We start from the raw sequence: 18,368 nt of genomic DNA on the forward strand, positions 1-18,368 counted from the left end.
GCATGTGGGATCTTCCCAGACCAGGGCTCAAACCCATGTCCCCTGCATTGTCAGGTGGATTCTTAACCACTTTTGAGGTGTATTCTATTAATTTCCTCTCATTAAGGAGGAAAGGTTTTGGTGGTCAAATATGTTTCAGAAATACTGGATTAAACCAAGTTAAACAGATTATTTAGTTGGTGGACTGTTTAGACTATCATGGGCTGCAAATTCTGAATCTCCAAGGGAGAGGATAGTGTAAACAATATTCCTCAGACCTAGTTTACTATCAGACTCTTTCCTCACAGGTCCTCTTTCTTAGGACTAGTGTTCCAGGGTATACTTGTTTGGGAGCTCTCTCAGAATAATGGATTTGTGGGACTATTTCAGCTAAGACTTTGAGACCTGTTCATGGTCAGTTCTTAAATTAACTGTTTTATGTTTTATCTGTAGTTTCTTTCCTTTCTCCATTGAGTTCTCATGGTCTTGGTTGATAGAGCTTAAATTAAAGCCATTATTGTATTAATTCGGTAGGTGTAATTGCTGAACTGTCGCCAGTGATCTTTAAGACATTGTGAAGAACAAGAGTGGGGTTTTTTAAAAATGGGGGATTGAAAATGTACTAGTGATTAAAAAGGAGAAGATATCACAAATTCTAGTCTAGTGAACTAGTTTCTGGCAAAATTCCATAGAATGTATTTTGTCAAATAGATGGCTTATGGTGAGAAACGAAGGGATGCGTAAGAGTCAACCAGGACTCCCTGAGAAAGGCCCTGTCACAGTAACATCATTGCCTTTTGGACAGGGTCACCAGATTGGTGAATCAGAGAAACAGAGTAATGTCTAGATTTCAGTAAGGCATTTGAAAGTATGTCTTGTGATACTTTCGCTGACAGATTGGATAAATGTGGACTAGACTGTAATGTAATTAAGATTTGTAGCCAGTTGAGTAAATCATATTCAAAAAGAGCTGCTAAATGGTGAGTGGCTGCTTAATGGGCGAAGGATTCCTTTTTGGGTGGTGACAATTTTCTGGAATTAGATAGTCATGGTGGTTGCACAACACTGTGAATATACTAAAACCCACTGAATTGCTTACTTTAAAAAGGTTAAAAATGGTGAGTTTATGTTACATACATTTTAGCTTAGAAAAAGGAGCTGCTAGATCTTTAATTCAAAGAAAGCTCAGTAGGACATGTTACAGGTAAAACATTTGTGTTGGGACTTATGGATGCATCAGTGGTCTGTTGATCAAATCTTCAGTTGTGTTGCTGGGATGGTTAATACACTGCATGAAAGATTTTGCTTTCAAAATACCTTGAATCTAATGATGAAATTTAATAGTGAGAAATGTGTCATCCTGCATTGAGGTTCAAAAAATGGAGTGTCTAAATACAGGATAGAGAGAGAAGTAGCATTAGTAGGGGCAGGATTAGTGGGGAAAAAAACAAAATGAAACAAACCTGAGATGTTTATTAACTCGCTAATAGAAATGTGGTATATGCAGCAAAGGAAACAATGGTTCCATTATCCTCTGTACTGATCAGAGGCTACCTGAAGTTGGTTTTCAGTTCTGGAGGCCATACTTTAAGAGGGACCTTGCTAGTCTAGAGCAGGGATGATAGATATGTGGTGGGCTTCCTTCCCACCCATGGCAGGCACTGCTGATAGATCAGAATCCTTACCTGAGGAACCACTCCTAGGCAGTGGGTGTTGGTCCACTAGCTGAGACTTGGTTGTTGCTCCAGGACTAGAGCATGTTGGATGAGCATGTCCAGGATTAACAAGGGTCTAGAGATTATGATGTATGAGGAATTATTGAACAGATCATTTAATATGGAAACAAGATTTAGAATATATTGAGACTTCCCTGGTGGCACAGTGGTTAAGAACCCGCCTGCCAATGCAGGGGACACAGGTTTGATCCCTGGTCCGGGAAGATCCCACGTGCCACGGAGCAACTAAGCCCGTGCACCTCAAGTACTGAGTCTGCGCTCTAGAGCCCACGAGCCACAACTACTTAGCCCGCGAGCCACAACTACTGAAGCCCGTGCTCCTAGAGCCCATGCTTCTGGAGCCCGTGCTCCGCAACAAGAGAAGCCACCGCAAAGAGAAGCCTCCACGCAGCAAAGAAGAGTAGCCCCCACTCACCGCAAGAGAGAAAGCCTATGTGCAGCAACTAAGACCCAACGCAAAATAAAATAAATAAAAATAAATAAATAAATAAAAATTTTAAAAATTTAGAGAGAATATAGAATTATAGAATCTCAGAAGATCAATCTCTCATCCAGTATAGGAATTTATTCAACTGTTAATATTTTGCCGATATTATTTTAAAATTCCTGAAAAATGGTAAAGGGGTTCAATTTATCATATGTGGTACCAGAGGAACAGAACTAGGCAATGGAAATCTGCTTAATATGAGGAAGAACTTTATAGCAATAAGAGATTTCCAAAAAAATTCCCCAAAAACTTGCTTTGAGAAAACCGATGTTGCATATTTTCAAGCATAGACTGTATAACGGTTAATGGAAGATTATGTTCTAACCTAAGTGCTTTCTCAAGTTACTTAAAATAGTTTTTATTTTCATTTCCTGTTTTTAAAAGGTATTTTTATTTTGAATGACTTGATAATATTCCATTGCTCTTTTTTTTTTTTTCTGACATGGCTAAAAAAGTTGGGAAAAACACCTCCAATACAATAAAACAGGTAAAAATTTTTTGAGCTCCTCGATTGTTCAGGACCCTCGGTAGAACTGGAGAAGATGTGAAAGTATAACCCAGTCCTGCCCTTAGGGGACTTATGGATTAATTGGACAGTCAGGGTATAACCATTTGAAAAGTTACTCAACATCGAAGGGTGAAAGATCTAACTAATGTCACAAGGCAATATAGATTGCCAAGGAAATGATGCAAACAGTAATGTGTGAAAGTTTATCTAAGGGAGAGATTATTTTATGGCTGAGTTTTGCAGTATAGTCTGAAATTGTATGGCAGAGAAGGGACAGCATAACTATATGTATGTTTGTCTTCCTCTTTTGTGCTCCTTTAGACAGTCTCTTTAGTGAGACCATCTTTTTCTACTTGTTGGTGTCCCACAGCAGCTCCTTCCACAGTGCTTTTCACAAAGTAGATGCTCAGAAATATCGTTCCGCTGAATTGGTGAAAAGTTGTGTGGAATGTGGGGGCTGTGGTGGTTAAGAGAATTTCAGTATTGATGGCGATGAGAGTTTAGGGTAATTTCTTTTTCTTTTATTATTTGGCTGTAATTGAGACCAGGACTGTGGTCCTCAAGCAAGAGAGAAAGGACGGTTTGTGTCATTAAGCAGTTATTTATTGAGCACCATGCTTCAAATATAAGTCAGAAAAGGATTCCACCCTTATGTCCTTAAATAACATTAAGAGGTAAAGAGATACAAGGTGCTGTAAGAAAGTCTAGAGGAGGGACTTCCCTGGTTGGCACAGTGGTTAAGAATTGGCCTGCCAGTGCAGGGGACACGGGTTCGATCCCTGGTCCGGGAAGATCCCACATGCCGTGGAGCAACTAAGCCCGTGCGCCACAACTACTGACCCTGCGCTCTAGAGCCCACAACTGCTGAGCCCATGTGCTGCAATGAAGAGTAGCCCCACCTCGCCACAACTAGAGAAAACCCATGTGCAGCAACGAAGACCCAACTCAGCCAAAAACAAAAAAACAAAACCGTTAAAAAGAAAGTCTAGAGGAAATTAGGAGGAAGAAGAGATTATTTCCAGTGGTAGATTATGGAAGAGTTCATGGAGGAGGTGCCTTTTGGAAGTAACATTTGAATTGTCAGAGATGGGTGGGGCTGATCAAAAGTTTTATCAACCTTTATTCTTAGTAGGCATCTCCATTCCTAGCTTCCCATATCACAACTTGATGACCTCTATTTTCTCTACAAACTCCCTCAATTTTTCTGGCCCTAACAAATTTATCTCGTTTACCATGCCATGTTGACCTCCTTCCCTGTAGCAACGGGAGAACAATTTTTCTTCTTAAGACTCAGTCTTCTCTCTGTGGTCTGGATCCTACCCCTCCTTGTTTTCGAGGGTTCTTGTCCAGTATTATTTTCTTAACTATAACTTGAGCTTTTTTCTGCCAGTTCTTTCTCTTTAGCACATAAACATCCTCACCCATTCCAGATATACTCCCTCAATCCTAGACCCGTTCTAGGATTATTGTCCCTTCTTTTTTCCTTCAAGGAAAACTTGTCTTTATTCCTTATATCCACTTTTTAAATCTTAACTCACATGGATGCGATTTGTGTGCCCTCCTTTCTCCCACTGAAATTTCTCTTGCTCAGATCACCAGTGACCTAATTGCTGTGCCCACTGGAAAATTTTCAGTACTTATTTTACTTAATCTCTGCAGCATACGACACTCTTGTCTATTCACTTCATGAGATTTTCTTCCTTTTAACTGGGTATCTTTTTATACTTAAAAATTTTTGACCTGTATCAATATATTGCCGATCTAAGAAAAATTCAGGCAGCTCCTCCTCCAAGAAGCTTACTTGGACACCCACCCTTACCCCAGGTCTGAGTTAGATGCTCCTCTCTTGTGTCTCTATCGTCCCCCCTCCCCCGCCCACGTATCTTTAGTATAGCTTTTCACAATATATTGTAAGTGCTTTATTTTTCTCTCTTCCCTAATTGACTGTGAGCCTTGGAGGGCAAGGGCTATGTCTTTAGTGAGTTTCGTACTCAACAGTTAACCCGCCTCCTGATACTTCTCACTAATGACTAGATCTGAAAATTAACTTTTTGACATGTTTTCGCTCTACAGGCTCTCCTTGTTCCCCTGGGCTCTGACAGCTGCTGCAGTAGGCAGTGACTCAGAGAACTGGTTTTTTGCACAGAAATATGTGCCTGTCTTCCACCTAGTAGAGGACTCTCACCTGTTTTTTTTTCTCAAGAGCTGCTCACAACCAGCAGTGACTAGGCTGAGACTTGAGCTCACTTTGAAGTCTTTTTTTTTTTTTTCCATTTAGTGTTAAAAGGTCTTTCATGCTTCATGATATATGATAAAGTAGAGGTGGGTGGGTGGATAGGTTGAACACAGTAATGTTTCACTAGGCTCTGCTTCTGAATACTTGGTCTGGAAGTAAGTTAATCCTATTCACTCAGGGACTTTTTTTTTTCTTTTTAAATTTCATTGAGGTACGGTTTACATACCATAAAATTCTCTGATTTTCAGTGTATAAGTCAACAATTTTTAGTAAATTTACCAAGTGGTGCAACCATCACCATAGTCTAGTTTCTACCACTCTAGTAAGACGATGGACCCTTTTGAAATATGATAACAATTAGACATTTAATATTGGCAAGTAAACTTGACATACCTTGTCCAGTTCAGCAGAGTGAAATGATTTGTTCAGGGACAGGTCTGTTTTTAGGTATCAAGAAACACAGAGGTTAACTAAGTTAACTTAAGACGAAGAAAAAAAATCCCTTCTGTTTCTCACTATTCCTATAGCTGTTCAGATTGGTTTAATTCATACTCAGAAGTTTCTTTTAAAACAGATACTATCAACGTTTCTCATTTTGCTTGTATGGCTTGGAAGACTAGCCTTTGTCATTTCTTGCCTGGGTTACTGCTGTACTTTCTTTAGTAGTTCTGCACCCCTTAATAGTCCCTCCTCCTAATCCTTTGTGCTTGGAGTGATCTTCTAAATCAGATCTAATCATTTCCTTCCTGTTTCAAATCCTTCAAAAGGTCTGTACATTCTCTTCCTTTAGCTTGACATGTTGTCCCCCATGCGCGCGCGCGCGCACAAACACACACACACACACACACACACACACACACGTACGTCCTTCAAGGCATAAATGTCAGTCTCTGGGAAACCAGTTCGCATTCCCCTCCCTCTTCATATGGTGAGGAATGCTTTATTAAATAATAAACATTCTTTTTTCTCAAGACTTGTTTTTGCCACACTGTATTGAAATTACTAGGCTGTTTCCAGTGCCTAGATGGTACTCAAATGTGTTAGCGACTTAGTAAAATCCTATTTACAAGGAAAGATGGCCCAACTTGGGAGGTTTTTAGCAGTGAGTAATGCTGACATTCGGCGGGGGGCGGCGTTTGCTCTGCAAACTGGGTGTGGTGCCAGCGGAGCTGCTCCTGGAGGAACTGAATCTCAGTGGTTTGGAGTAGTCAGTTCCGGCATTGGTATGTTCCCCTTCTGTATTGCACAGAGCCGGGAAACCACTGAAGTCATGTGCTCTGCAGGACTTGTTCAACTGGTTTCACAGACCCCTAATTCAGATTCCCACCCTGATTCTTTTCTCCATACGCTCTTGGCCTGGGCTTGTTTTAAGGCTTACCACACTAAAGTTCTCTGAATAGTCATTTCTTTGTCTTGCTGAGTGGTGGAATGGGTAGGGCCAAGTATATGCTCTCTTTGACGAATGATATCAATAAGACAAAGTAGACAGGTATTACGCAAGTTACTGGGTGTCAGGCTCTAGAAGTAGGTTTATTTCTGGGATCTAGCTGTCCCCCACGCGAACACAAACACGTTGCTACCATTATTTAGAGCCTACTAGTGCTTGTATACGTTATCTCAGTCTTCACAACAATCTTATGAGAGTAGGTGCTGTTCCTAATCCTGTTTTACAGACAGGAAACTGAAGCTCAAGAGAGGTTAGTTAGATAGGTCATTCTTGCTCATTCTTATTTCCTTCCCTCTTTTCTCAAGGAAGAAGTGGGTATGTTCCTTTCCATAGATAACTGCCCATTGTGTTCTTCAGAACCTTCTTTTTTATTCCTTTATTTCTTGTGTCTTTAGTCCCTCTTTCTTATTCTTTTCTTGCAGGGTGCAAATATGTGCCTATTCTTCAGTTATTTAAGAAAAGAGACAGAGACATGCCGCCACTTCAGACTAACCCTTTCTTTATTCCCCCAATTTCTCTTCTTCCCTTCTTAGAGTTCTTGAAAAAGAACTCTACATTTGCTGTCTCTAGTTCCCTACTTCTAGTGACTTCTCTAGTTATAGTAATCTGATCCTCCTGCCTCATCACTCCACTGAGACTCCCCCCTATTGGGGTCCCAGATGACCTTCTTCCTTATTTGCCATATCCTTTTCTCTTTGCCACCCGTCTCTCTGCAGCATTTGAAGTTGGTGACCTCTCCCAGCTTCCTGAAATTTTTTTCTTCCTTGCTTGCCATCATGTGATTCTCTCATAGTTCTCATTTTACCATAGTAACTGTTCTTTCTCTGTAATATTCGCCTCTTAAATGTTCGTGTTTTTCCAAGGCACAGTCCTTGAGCTTTAAAATTTGTCTCTACAGTCTTTCTCTAGGGAGTTCGTCCACTCCTGTGGTGCCACTTTTCTTTCTTCTCTCTCTTTTTTTTTTTGGCTGCATTGGGTCTTCGTTGCTGCGTGTGGGCTTTCTCTAGTTGTGGCAAGCGGGAGGCTACTCTTCATTGTGGTGCGCAGGCTTCTCATTGCGGTGGCTTCTCTTGTTGTGGAGCACGGGCTCTAGGCATGCGGGCTTCAGTAGTTGCAGCACACGGGCTCAACAGTTGTGGTACATGGGCTCTAGAGCATGCAGGCTTCAGTAGTTGTGGCTGGCGGGCTCAGTAGTTGTGGTGCCCGGGCTTAGTTGCTCCGTGGCATGTGGGATCATCCCGGCCCAGGGATTGAAACCATGTCCCCTGCATTGGCAGGCGGATTCTTAACCACTGTGCCACCAGGGAAGTCCTGATGCCACTTTTCAAATCTGGGTCCCTGGTCAAACCTGGTCTCACACCTGAGTTTTTCAGACTTGTATTTCCAACAGCCAGCAGGATGTCTCTACCTAAATGTATCATTGACCTTTCAAGCTGAACATATTTCAGGCATGAACTTATCATTCTGGCCTGCTTCTCCTTGTGTTTCCAGCCTTGTTTAATGGCATAATCTTTTATTTAGCCATCCATGCCACAAGTCACCAAATCATCTTTTAAAAACAAAACAACCTTTTTCCTTTTATTGAAGTTTTTGCAAGTTTCCTATAGGTGGTATGTGTTGCCAGATTTTCTTGTGGAACAGTGTGAGAACGTTGAGTTTCCCCACATACTGGACAATAATGTTACTATCATTCTTTTTTATCTTTGCCAGTCTGCTAGCTGAAAATGGTGTTATTGTTACTTTAATTTGCATTCCTTTGATTAGTAGTGAGATTAAGATTTTTTTCCCATAATTGCTGGCTACTTATATTCTTTTGTGAATTGCCTATTTGTGTTTCTAGTGCATTTTCCTAGGGAAATATTTGTCATTTATTTCAAGCATTAAAAAATATATATATGCACCTAAAGATTATGGGAGGGCTTCCCTGGTGGCACAGTGGTTAAGAATCCGCCTGCCAATGCAGGCGACATGGGTTCGAGCCCTGGTCCGGGAAGATCCCACATGCCGCGGAGCAACTAAGCCCGCGAGCCACAACTACTGAGCCCACGTGCCACAAATACTGAAGCCCGCACGCCTAGAGCCTGTGCTCCACAACAAGAGAAGCCACCACAATCAGAAGCCCACGCACCGCAACGAAGAGTAGTCCCCGCTCGCCACAACTAGAGAAAGCCCGTGCACAGCAACGAAGACCCAACGCTGCCATAAATAAATAAATAAGTAAATAAATTTAAATAAATAAATAACGCTTTATTTTAAAAAATAAATAAATAAAGATTATGGGAGAGGGCACTTCCCTGGTGGTTCAGTGGTTAGGATTCCACGCTTCCAGTGCAGGAGGGGTGGGGGACAAGTTCAGTGCCTGGTTGGGGAACTGAGATCTGCATGCCGTGCAGCCAAAAAATTAAAAAAATTTAAAAAAATGAAGATTATGAGAGATCATTAGCTCCTTGTTATAGGTTGCAAATTTTCCCTCCGGCTTATCTTTCAAATTTTTTTTTTTTTTTTAATTTCCTTGTAGAAGTTTAACTGCTTTTTGTGTAGACAGTTTATTTCCCCCTTTTCAAAATGATTTCTGCCTCACAGTCTTGTTTGGAAAGGCCTTTCTCATTTCAAGATTATACAACCATTCATTTATATTTTTTTCCTCCTTTCATTTTTTTATGTTTTAAAATCTCTAATCCACTTGATGTTTAAAGTCAGTAGCAAAATGTGAGGTCAGGAGCTAACTTTGTTTTTCTTTTCTTTTCCAATTGTCTGTTAAACCTCATCTTCCTCAGTGCCCTTCTAACCCCCACTCGCAGCCATCTAACAGATTGTCAAATGGGGTCAAGTCTTCCTTTGAAATTACTCATCATTTTTCTTTCTGTTTCTGCCATTGCCCTAGTTGGAGACCTTATTATCTCTCACCTGGATTCCTGAAGTAGTTGCCTAGTATTTCTCTGTTGAATCTATCTTCCGTGCTGTTGTCGTAGTTACCATACTGTCAGATCTGACCAAGCTACTCTTCTATTCAAAAACTTTTGTGGTTCCCGTTGCCTGCAGATTAAAATTCTATTGTTCCAGGTACATCACCTACTCCTCTACCACAATGATTTGTCATTCCCTAAATATGCCATTTGTTTTCATGCCTTTTTGCCCTCTTTTTTATGCTCTTCTCCTTTATCTTAAATGTCTTTATTTCCCATTTTCACCTCTCTAAATACAATTTATCTTAAAAGCCTAGTTCAAATATCATCTACTATTGTAGCTAGTACTTTAAGCATCTCTGTTCCCAGAGGGTGATCTCCAGGTAGTTAGCGCATTTTATGCCACTGATAAGTGTTGCACAGAGTGAGCCATTAGAAATGTTTCCTAACTGGATATTTAGCTGTCAGAGTAGATCTTTTTTGGAAAATTGATTTAAAATATGAATAAAACAAAGCTTTATCAAAATACGCTAGATATGAAAGCTATATCAGGATGATTTGTAACAATTATTATGCAATTATATTAAAGATAGACTTTTATATAAGCACTTTTCACACTAATTGTGTCAACTTCAATGTTTAATATTTTATAGGTCTCTCTCTTGGTCCTTGGTAGAGTAAGTGTTGTTAATGAGGTTATGCACTGTGGTTTAGGGTGCTTCAGGAGGCCCAGCTCCAGAACTTGAGCTTTTATTAGTGAGTATTAAGGAGGGTAGTAGCTGTTATTATTTTTGAATAAATTGCTTGAATGTAGCACCCGAGTTTGCACTTTAGAATCACACCATCTTGGGTTCAAGCGTGAGCTCAGCCACTTACTAGATGGGTAATCTTGGACAAGTTACTTTACTTTGAGGAGCCCATAGTTTTCTTATATCAGTAAAATAAGAATAGTAATACTACTTACCTTATGGGGTTTTTGCAAGGGTCAAGTGAAATAATGCATGTAAAGTATTTAACTTAATATCTGCCAGGTGGTGTTAGAGATTTTTTTTTTTAGCATTATTTATAGAAAATGAGCCATTCAGATGTTACTGTTTTCCTGTTTAATAGTTGTGTTTCAGATCAGATGTCACTTAAAATTTTTTTTTTTAGTAATTTTCATTTGAGTTAGATTTGTTAAAGCAGTTCTAGGGTTAAACTTGAGGAGGAGAAAATGTTGAAAGTTTAATCCCTTTTTGTGGGAGGAAGGACTAACAACTCTATTCACCGTTTCCTTCATATAAGAGTTTTGTCGCTGAGTTCTATCTGTGGTCGTGGCTGAGAGACCTGATCACAGATTGGGTGTGCTGGTGTCACCACTTGGTATAATATTCTCAGAACTTTGTTTTTTTAAGTGACTTCTTTGTTAAAACATTTGTACTTGTAGAAACATTTGTACTTGAAGAAAAATTTTAAAACCCCACGTTGTTGCCAAAGTGATTTTCTGAAACAGATCTGATCAGGTCACCTCCCACTTAAAATCCTTCAGCGTCTCTCATGACAGAAGGAAAGGTTTCTTAGCATGACAGACAGGCCTTGCACCATCCAGCCTGCTCTTTTTTTTCATCTTCACCTCCTACTTTCCCTTCTAGCAATGGCAGTGCTGAACTACTCCGTAACCCACCATTTTTTCTCAGCCCTCCCTGCCTTTGTACATGGTATTTCTTCTGCTTAGAGGCCTTCTCTGCCTTGGCCATTTGGTGAACTCCTCCTCCTCATTCTTTAAAACCCATTAATATTTGTGGATGATGTGAAGCTGGAAGAAAAGTTGGTATTTTGGGTAACAGAATTAGGATCCCAAAAGGTGTTGACATTCGGAACAATGGGCTGAATCAAACATGAAGAAACATAGTAGAGATGAGTGCAAATAATGGTTCTACTATGGAGCTGTAGAGATCGGGTTTAGCAGCTGCGTATTTGGGGAAAAAAACACTAAGAATCTCTGTTGAGTGGAAAAGTGTTGTAAAATAATTTAATCGAGGCTTTGTCTGTGGTTTTGGAGTGTTCAGAATGAAGGAGTGATATTCCGGTTCCATTTCAGGCCAGTCAGACCACACCTGGAGCATAGTGTTCAGAGATGAATGAGAAAGATGTGAGGGGCAGGGAGTCATGTCTAACACTAGTTAGTCATACCAGCTAATGCTCTGAGCGCTTACTCTATTCCAGGCACTGTTCTTAACTCTTTATGTGTGTTATCTCTTTTAATCCTCACAATCGTCCTGTGAGGTAGGTGCTGTTCTTCTCTTTTCATGAAGAGTACTTGAAGGAACTAGAATCATTTTACTGACAAAAGTGTCAGCATGTGACTCATCATATGAGGGGAAAGGAGGAAAAGCACAAACGTTTTTTAAGTACCCAGCCAAGCACTGTGCTAAGCACTGTATTTCACGTGTAATCTTATTTAATCCTCAACAACAGCCTTATTTGGAAAATATTGTTATTTCCTTTTAACGAATGAAGAAACTGGGTTAAGTGACTTGCTGTCTTGATAAGTAACAGGGACAGGATATAAATACACATCTTTAAAAGTCCCTGGCCAGTACTGGTCACATTATATTTTAATTCCATATGTTGTCTTGCTCCAGAAGGCAGCTTAGGGTGTCAATGGGGAGCTAACTGATGGCTTAATAAAAGCTTTTTGGCTACTAGAATCCTGAGATGAAATGGGTTAACTTGAATGTGTGATTCCATGTCAGCATCAGTGTTCAGGGTCAGCTTACATCATGATTTGGCCAAGATGTTTTGGAAGCATTCAGGCATTAAAGTGGGGGAGGGAGTGGGAGGTGAGAGGGGAGTGGAGGAGTTGGGGTAGACTGGAAGAGCTTTAATGAGCCTTCCAACTGTGAAGTTCTATGACTATTAAGACAGTTTTAAACATGAGAATTGGTAATATGAGAATTGTGTTGACCAGTGACTTTTCTTTTGTGCATAGATTGATTTATTTGTTAAATTTCTACTTTACTGAGGTATAAATAGCATGTAAAATTATAGGATATTTAAAATAAGTATGTTGTGTTGATTTGATGTATGTATACATTGTGAAAGGATGTAGTTAACATATCCATCACCTCATGTTTATCTTTTTTTTTGGTGAGAACATTTAAGTTCTACTCTCTTAACAAATTTTAATTATACAATATAGTGTTATCAACTATAGTCACTATGGTTTATGTTAGATCCTCAGACCTTATTCATCTTAAAGCTGAAAGTTTGTATCCTTTTACCAACCTCTCCCTATTTTCTCCACGCCCTACCTCCTGGCAAGCACCAAAGTTTGACTTTTTTTTTAAGATTCCACGTGTAAGTGGTACCATACAGTACTTGGTTTTCTTTGTCTGGTTTATTTCACTTAGCATAATGCCCTCAAGGTCCATCCATGTTGTCACAAATGGCAAGATTTCCTTCTTTCTCATGGCTGAATAATATTTCTTTGTAGACATATACCACAACCTCTTTATCCATTCATCCATTCCTGGGTACTTAGTGTTTCCATATCTTGGCTATTGTGAATAATGCTGCGGTGAACATGAGAGTGCAGATTTATATTCGATATCCTGTTTCCATTTCTTTTGGCTATACAGTCATCCCTCCATATCTGCAGGTTCAGCATCTGTGGAGTCAATCAACTGTGGATTGAAAATATTCAGGGAAAAAATAATTCCAGAAAGTTCCAAAAAGCAAAACTTGAATTTGCTGCTTGGCAGCAATTATTTACATAGCATTTACATTATATTGATAACTATTTACATAGCATTTACATTGTATTAGGTGTTATAGTAATCTACAGATGATTTAAAGTATACAGGAGAGTGTGCTTAGGTTGTATGCAAATACGATGACATTTTATGTACAGGATTTGAGCATCCTTGGATTTTGGTACCTATCTACGTGGGTCCTGGAACCAATCCCCTGTTGATACCCAGGGATGTCTGTATACCCAGAAGTGGGATTGCTGGATGATATAGCAGTTCTATTTTTAATTTTTTGAAGAACCTCCATATTGCCTCCATAGTGGCTACACCAATTTCTATTCCCACTGTTGGCTGAAAAAAAATGTACAACCTAAAAGTTGAGAATTACATTTTATTCGACAGACTTAATGAGGACTTAAAGCCCGGGAGACAGCCTCTCAGATAGCTCTGAAGGACTGTTCCAAAGAGGTAAGGGAGGAGCCAGGATAAATAAGAGTTTTTTGAAGAAAAAAAAACAAAAAACAAAACCCAAACCAGGTAGTCAGAACATCATAAGATTACTGCTATTAAAACAAAACAAAACAAAACAAAAAACCCAGACATCTCAAGTTAATCAATTAAGTGCTTTTCTGCTTATGGGAAGATGCAAGAGTCTGGGCTTATTGAAATTATTCCTTTGATATGCACCTTATGTAGAGCCAGTATCCTTTTTTTCTCTCTCTTGAATCCCCTCAGGGTATACCATTGGGGCTGGATGTAGAGGTTCATGGCTTGGTGGCGGGCAACCTGTTTTTCTCCATCCTGAATTCCGCTTAGGGTGCACCGTCAGGGGCCGCTGCGGTGGCTGATGGCTTGATGGCCTCAACGTTCTTTGTTTACTGAAATGGCAGAGGACATTCTTTGTCTACACCACCAGTAGTGCACAAGGGTTCCCTTTTCTTCACATCCTCACCAACACTTTCTTTCTCTTGTCTTTTTGATAATAGCCATTCTAACAGGTGTGAGGTGATAGCTCATTGTGGTTTTTTTTTTTTTTTTTTTTTTATTTATTTATTTATTTATTTATTTATGGCTGTGTTGGGTCCTCGTTTCTGTGCGAGGGCTTCCTCCAGTCGTGGCAAGCGGGGGCCACTCTTCATCGCGGTGCGCGGGCCTCTCACCATCGCGGCCTCTCCTGTTGCGGAGCACAAGCTCCAGACGCGCAGACTCAGCAGTTGTGGCTCACAGGCCCAGCTGCTCCGCGGCATGTGGGATCTTCCCAGACCAGGGCTCGAACCCGTGTCCCCTGCGTTGGCAGGCAGATGCTCAACCACTGCGCCACCGGAGAAGCCCTCATTGTGGTTTTGATTTGCATTTCCCTGATGATTTAATGATGTTGAGCATCTTTTCAGGTACCTGTTGGCCATTTGTATGTCTTCTTTGGAAAACTATTCAGTTCCTCTGCCCATTTAAAAATTGGATTGTTAGGGGCTTTTTTGCTATTGAGTTGCATGAGTTCTTCGTATATTTTGGATTTAACCCCTTATCGGATATATGATTCGCAAATATTTTCTACCAATCCATAGGTTGCCTTTTCATTTTGTTGGTGGTTTCCTTTGCTGTGCAGAGGCTTTTTTTAGTTTGATATAATCATCCTTGTTTATTTTTGCTTTTGATGCCTTTGCTTTAGGTGTCAAATCCAAAAAAATCATCTCCAAGACTGATGTCAAGGAGCTTACCCCCTATGTTTTCTTAAAGGAGTTTATAGTTGCAAGTCTTGCATTTTTTTAGTTTGATATAATCGTCCTTGTTTATTTTTGCTTTTGATGCCTTTGCTTTAGGTGTCAAATCCAGAAAAATCGTCTCCAAGACTGATGTCAAGGAGCTTACCCGCTGTGTTTTCTTAAAGGAGTTTATGGTTTCAAGTCTTACATTCAAGTCTTTAATCCGTTTTGAGTGGATTTTTGTGCCTGGTGTAAGATAAGAATCAATGCATAGATTTATCCTTAAATGTATTTATAAAGTTAATTTAAATGCCTAAGTTTTATAAGGAAGCTTTGTGTCTGAGTTGAGAATTACTGGTGGTCTTACAGTTAAACTGAAATGTTTAAAACCCTATTAAGTGGACAGAACTTGGAGAGATACCAGCCTTTTTCCTGCCTGGGATATCTGAAACTTTGTCCTGTTTAGACAGCCCTGTGGAGCTCAGCTCTGTTAGGCTTTTGGGGTGATGTGGTAAGAGCAATAGTGGTTTAGTGAGAAGGATTCTAAATTAGGAATCAGGGTCCTCTTATCGCACCTTTGTCACTAGCTAGCAGGTAACCTTTGATAGGCCTTACACTTATTTGTAAAATGAGAGAGTTGTACAAATAGGTACAGCCTTTGGGTAAGCTTTTGAGCAATAACATTTTTTGTTTTGGAGTTTCCAAAGGAATTAATTCTAAATACGGAAGAACATTGTGTACAAAGACGTTCCTTGCAGAATTATTTAATGGTTGAAAACATTTAGAAATGATATAAATGTGCAACATAGGTGACTGATTAGCACTTGGTAGAATTTTAATGTAACTCAAAGTCTTGAGAAACTGTATAGTAACATGGAAAATATTCATAAAATGTTGAGAAATGTTTTGTAATTTTCTTTAATGGATATGTGTTATATCGGGGGGAAAACCCCAAAGGGATTTGCCCTAGAAGTGCATTCAGTTCCTTGCTCTCACATTTTGTGATGCTGTGAGTTTGTGGCAGAGGGGGAATCTCAGATGGGCTGTAGAGAAGGACAGGAGAATATGTTGCATCTTCTCAGAATTATAGTAGAATCCAAACTGATGCTAAGATTAAGAATATAGCACCCTGCTTAATGCTGTTAATTTTTCAAAGCAGTTTGGTCCTAATTTAACTAACTTTATTCTTATAAACAAACCAGGTGATTCTCTGCTGTGGAGCAGAGCTTAGGATGGAGGGTGAGCCACACAGGGAACTGGAGGGCAGTTTTGGGCTTGCGGCGGTTGTGTAGAGACACTTCTGTGCTTTGCCTGTTTCCTCTAGCTCTCCCTCTCTGCTTATCCCTTTTCACCAGATCACAGGTGGCTTTTCTTCAGGCCTGACACTTGTGTGATATTTAGGGTATTCTACTCCGCTATAGAAAGCTTGTGAGTCTTGTCATCAGTCAGGACTGTTTTATAGCAGTTAGACAAGAGAAGGCAAAGGTAAAGGATTGTGGGAGATGTGGCTGTGGTCCCTCCTTTTACTCTGATTTTAATCCAGTGATCTCAGAGGAGAGGAACCTAAACAGCCGTGGTAGCTGGCTCTGATTCAAGGCAAAAGGACTACTGTGTTGTTTGTCCACAGTCTTCCCCATTTTGAGAGGAAAATAAGTAACTTTTTCTTCATACTATGATGTGGTAAAGGGCTGTTTTGGGCTTAAGATTTATTCTAGGTTTGTCCCTATTAATGAGACCATAAGTTAGACTGTCCCCTGAGAGCAGGGATTGCCAGGAGCTGTTTGCTGTATCCTTTTTAGCAGTAAAATATTGGATGGACGATTATATGAGATGTGTCCTTAGACTACAACTATTTTCCATACCATTGACCTACGTTCTTTTCCGCATTGCCCTGTGGTCTTAGGCTCTTGGAGAAGCACAGTTTGGATTTTGTAGCTGTTACAAATAGATATCTAATTTAGTTACTATGGTAACTCTTCTGGAAAATTCATTTGTTTCTTCTTTTTACCCTTATGACATTTCAGTTCTACTACCTAAAAGAAAAGCCAGAAGAGAAAACTTAATATCATTGGCTGTAGGAAATACAGAAAATTCTCTGGCCCACTCATCTATCCAGCTAGTATTTATTTAAGTATCTACTATGTGTCAGACAGTATGCTAGCTGCTTTAGAAGTAGAATAGATTTGAAAGTGAGGTTGAGTAACTATTCTATAGAACTTGAGAAAAACAGGAACATTGTTGCTTTTCCTTTTTTTTTTTTTTTTTTGCGGGAATCTTAGCTCCCGACCACAGATTGAACCCGGGCCCCGGCAGTGAAAGCACTGAGTCCTAACCACTGGACCTCCAGGGAATACCCTCATTATTTTTTAAAGATTCTGAGTGGTAATCTCAGTTTGAAAAGATAGAATTAATACAAGAAATTTTATTCTGAATTATAAAACTAATAATTTTAAAAGTATGTAAATTCAAGCTCTATTGTATATCTTTTCAGGCAATTTTATTAATGTGAAGAATTATATAGAAACACATAAATGGGATTATAAATACATTTATATATTATTTGGTCTATTTTCTATTGGTATGTTAGAGTTTTCTTATAAATTTTCATGGGTGTGTGTGTGTATAAAATATGGCATATTTAAATGTGGCTTACAGTTTTATTTGTCTTTTAATTTAAACTTTAGGTATCAATTAACATTATAAATGTTTCATTCTTATGTTGTCCCATTTGGCAGTAAATCTAGTCTTTACTTCAGTCTGCTGTATCTTTGGATTTTTTCTTTCTGCATTTGGCTTTTCAAAGATTTATTACTAGGGAAACAGACCAGGCATCATCTAGTGGTCCCCCCCAACCCCCGTAAAGAATTTGGGGATAACAGTAGCCTTGTAAAATTTGAGTAGCATACTTATAAGTTAGGAGTTTTCAATCTGAGGTCAATGAAATCTCTGAAATTATATATTAAATTTAAGTATATATACATTTTTAGGGGGAAGGATCTGTAGCTTTCCTTAGATAGTCAAAGGATTCTGTGATTCAAAAAAAAGTTTAAAACCATTGCCCTAAATGACTTTTTTAGTTAACTACATCTCTGTTGGTAGAAAATATATGCAAATAAACTTGGCTTTGTTTTATCTTGGGATTCCCTGAAATCTTGTGAGAGGTGTCCGAGGGGGACAATATAGTTTTCCGTTACAACTTCCTTTCCCCTCTAAAAAAACACATAAGAATTCACTTGTACTGCTTCCATTGGAGTTTCCTTAAGTATTTTAGGTGAGATGATTGACTATTTTGGTAACCCCAAAACAACTTTAAAATCTGAACCTAGAAATTCACTATGGATGCTGAATTCTCAAACCAGAAGAGAACTTCAGCTGCAAATTTAAGTTGCTGAACAGTTGAGAGATGGTGGCTTCAGTTACAAAAGGTTTTTCTTAGGAATTCTTAAGGCGCAACTGAAGAAGTAAGGGAGACGGTCTGGGCTGAGGCTCGTGGGGCATTTAGGACCTGGGGAGCCAGCTGGCTCTCTTGCTGCAGGAGAGGAAAGTAGGGTGGAGAAGAGGGTGGCGTTTATACTTGGGAATTTTCCTAAGTTCCCTGCCTCTGAGATCTGACTGGGCCAGAACAAGGATGTGTG

General features: G+C 39.5%; 1 protein-coding gene across 1 annotated transcript in view; it reads left to right on the forward strand.

The window, feature by feature from the left end:
- Positions 1 to 18,368, forward strand: part of IQGAP1 (IQ motif containing GTPase activating protein 1) — a 100,680-nt gene that overhangs the window by 17,175 nt on the left and 65,137 nt on the right. The gene's annotated exons all lie outside the window — the stretch shown is intronic.

This window comes from Balaenoptera musculus, chromosome 2, assembly GCF_009873245.2.
Source record: "Balaenoptera musculus isolate JJ_BM4_2016_0621 chromosome 2, mBalMus1.pri.v3, whole genome shotgun sequence".
In the NCBI taxonomy this organism is placed as follows: Eukaryota; Metazoa; Chordata; class Mammalia; order Artiodactyla; family Balaenopteridae; genus Balaenoptera; species Balaenoptera musculus.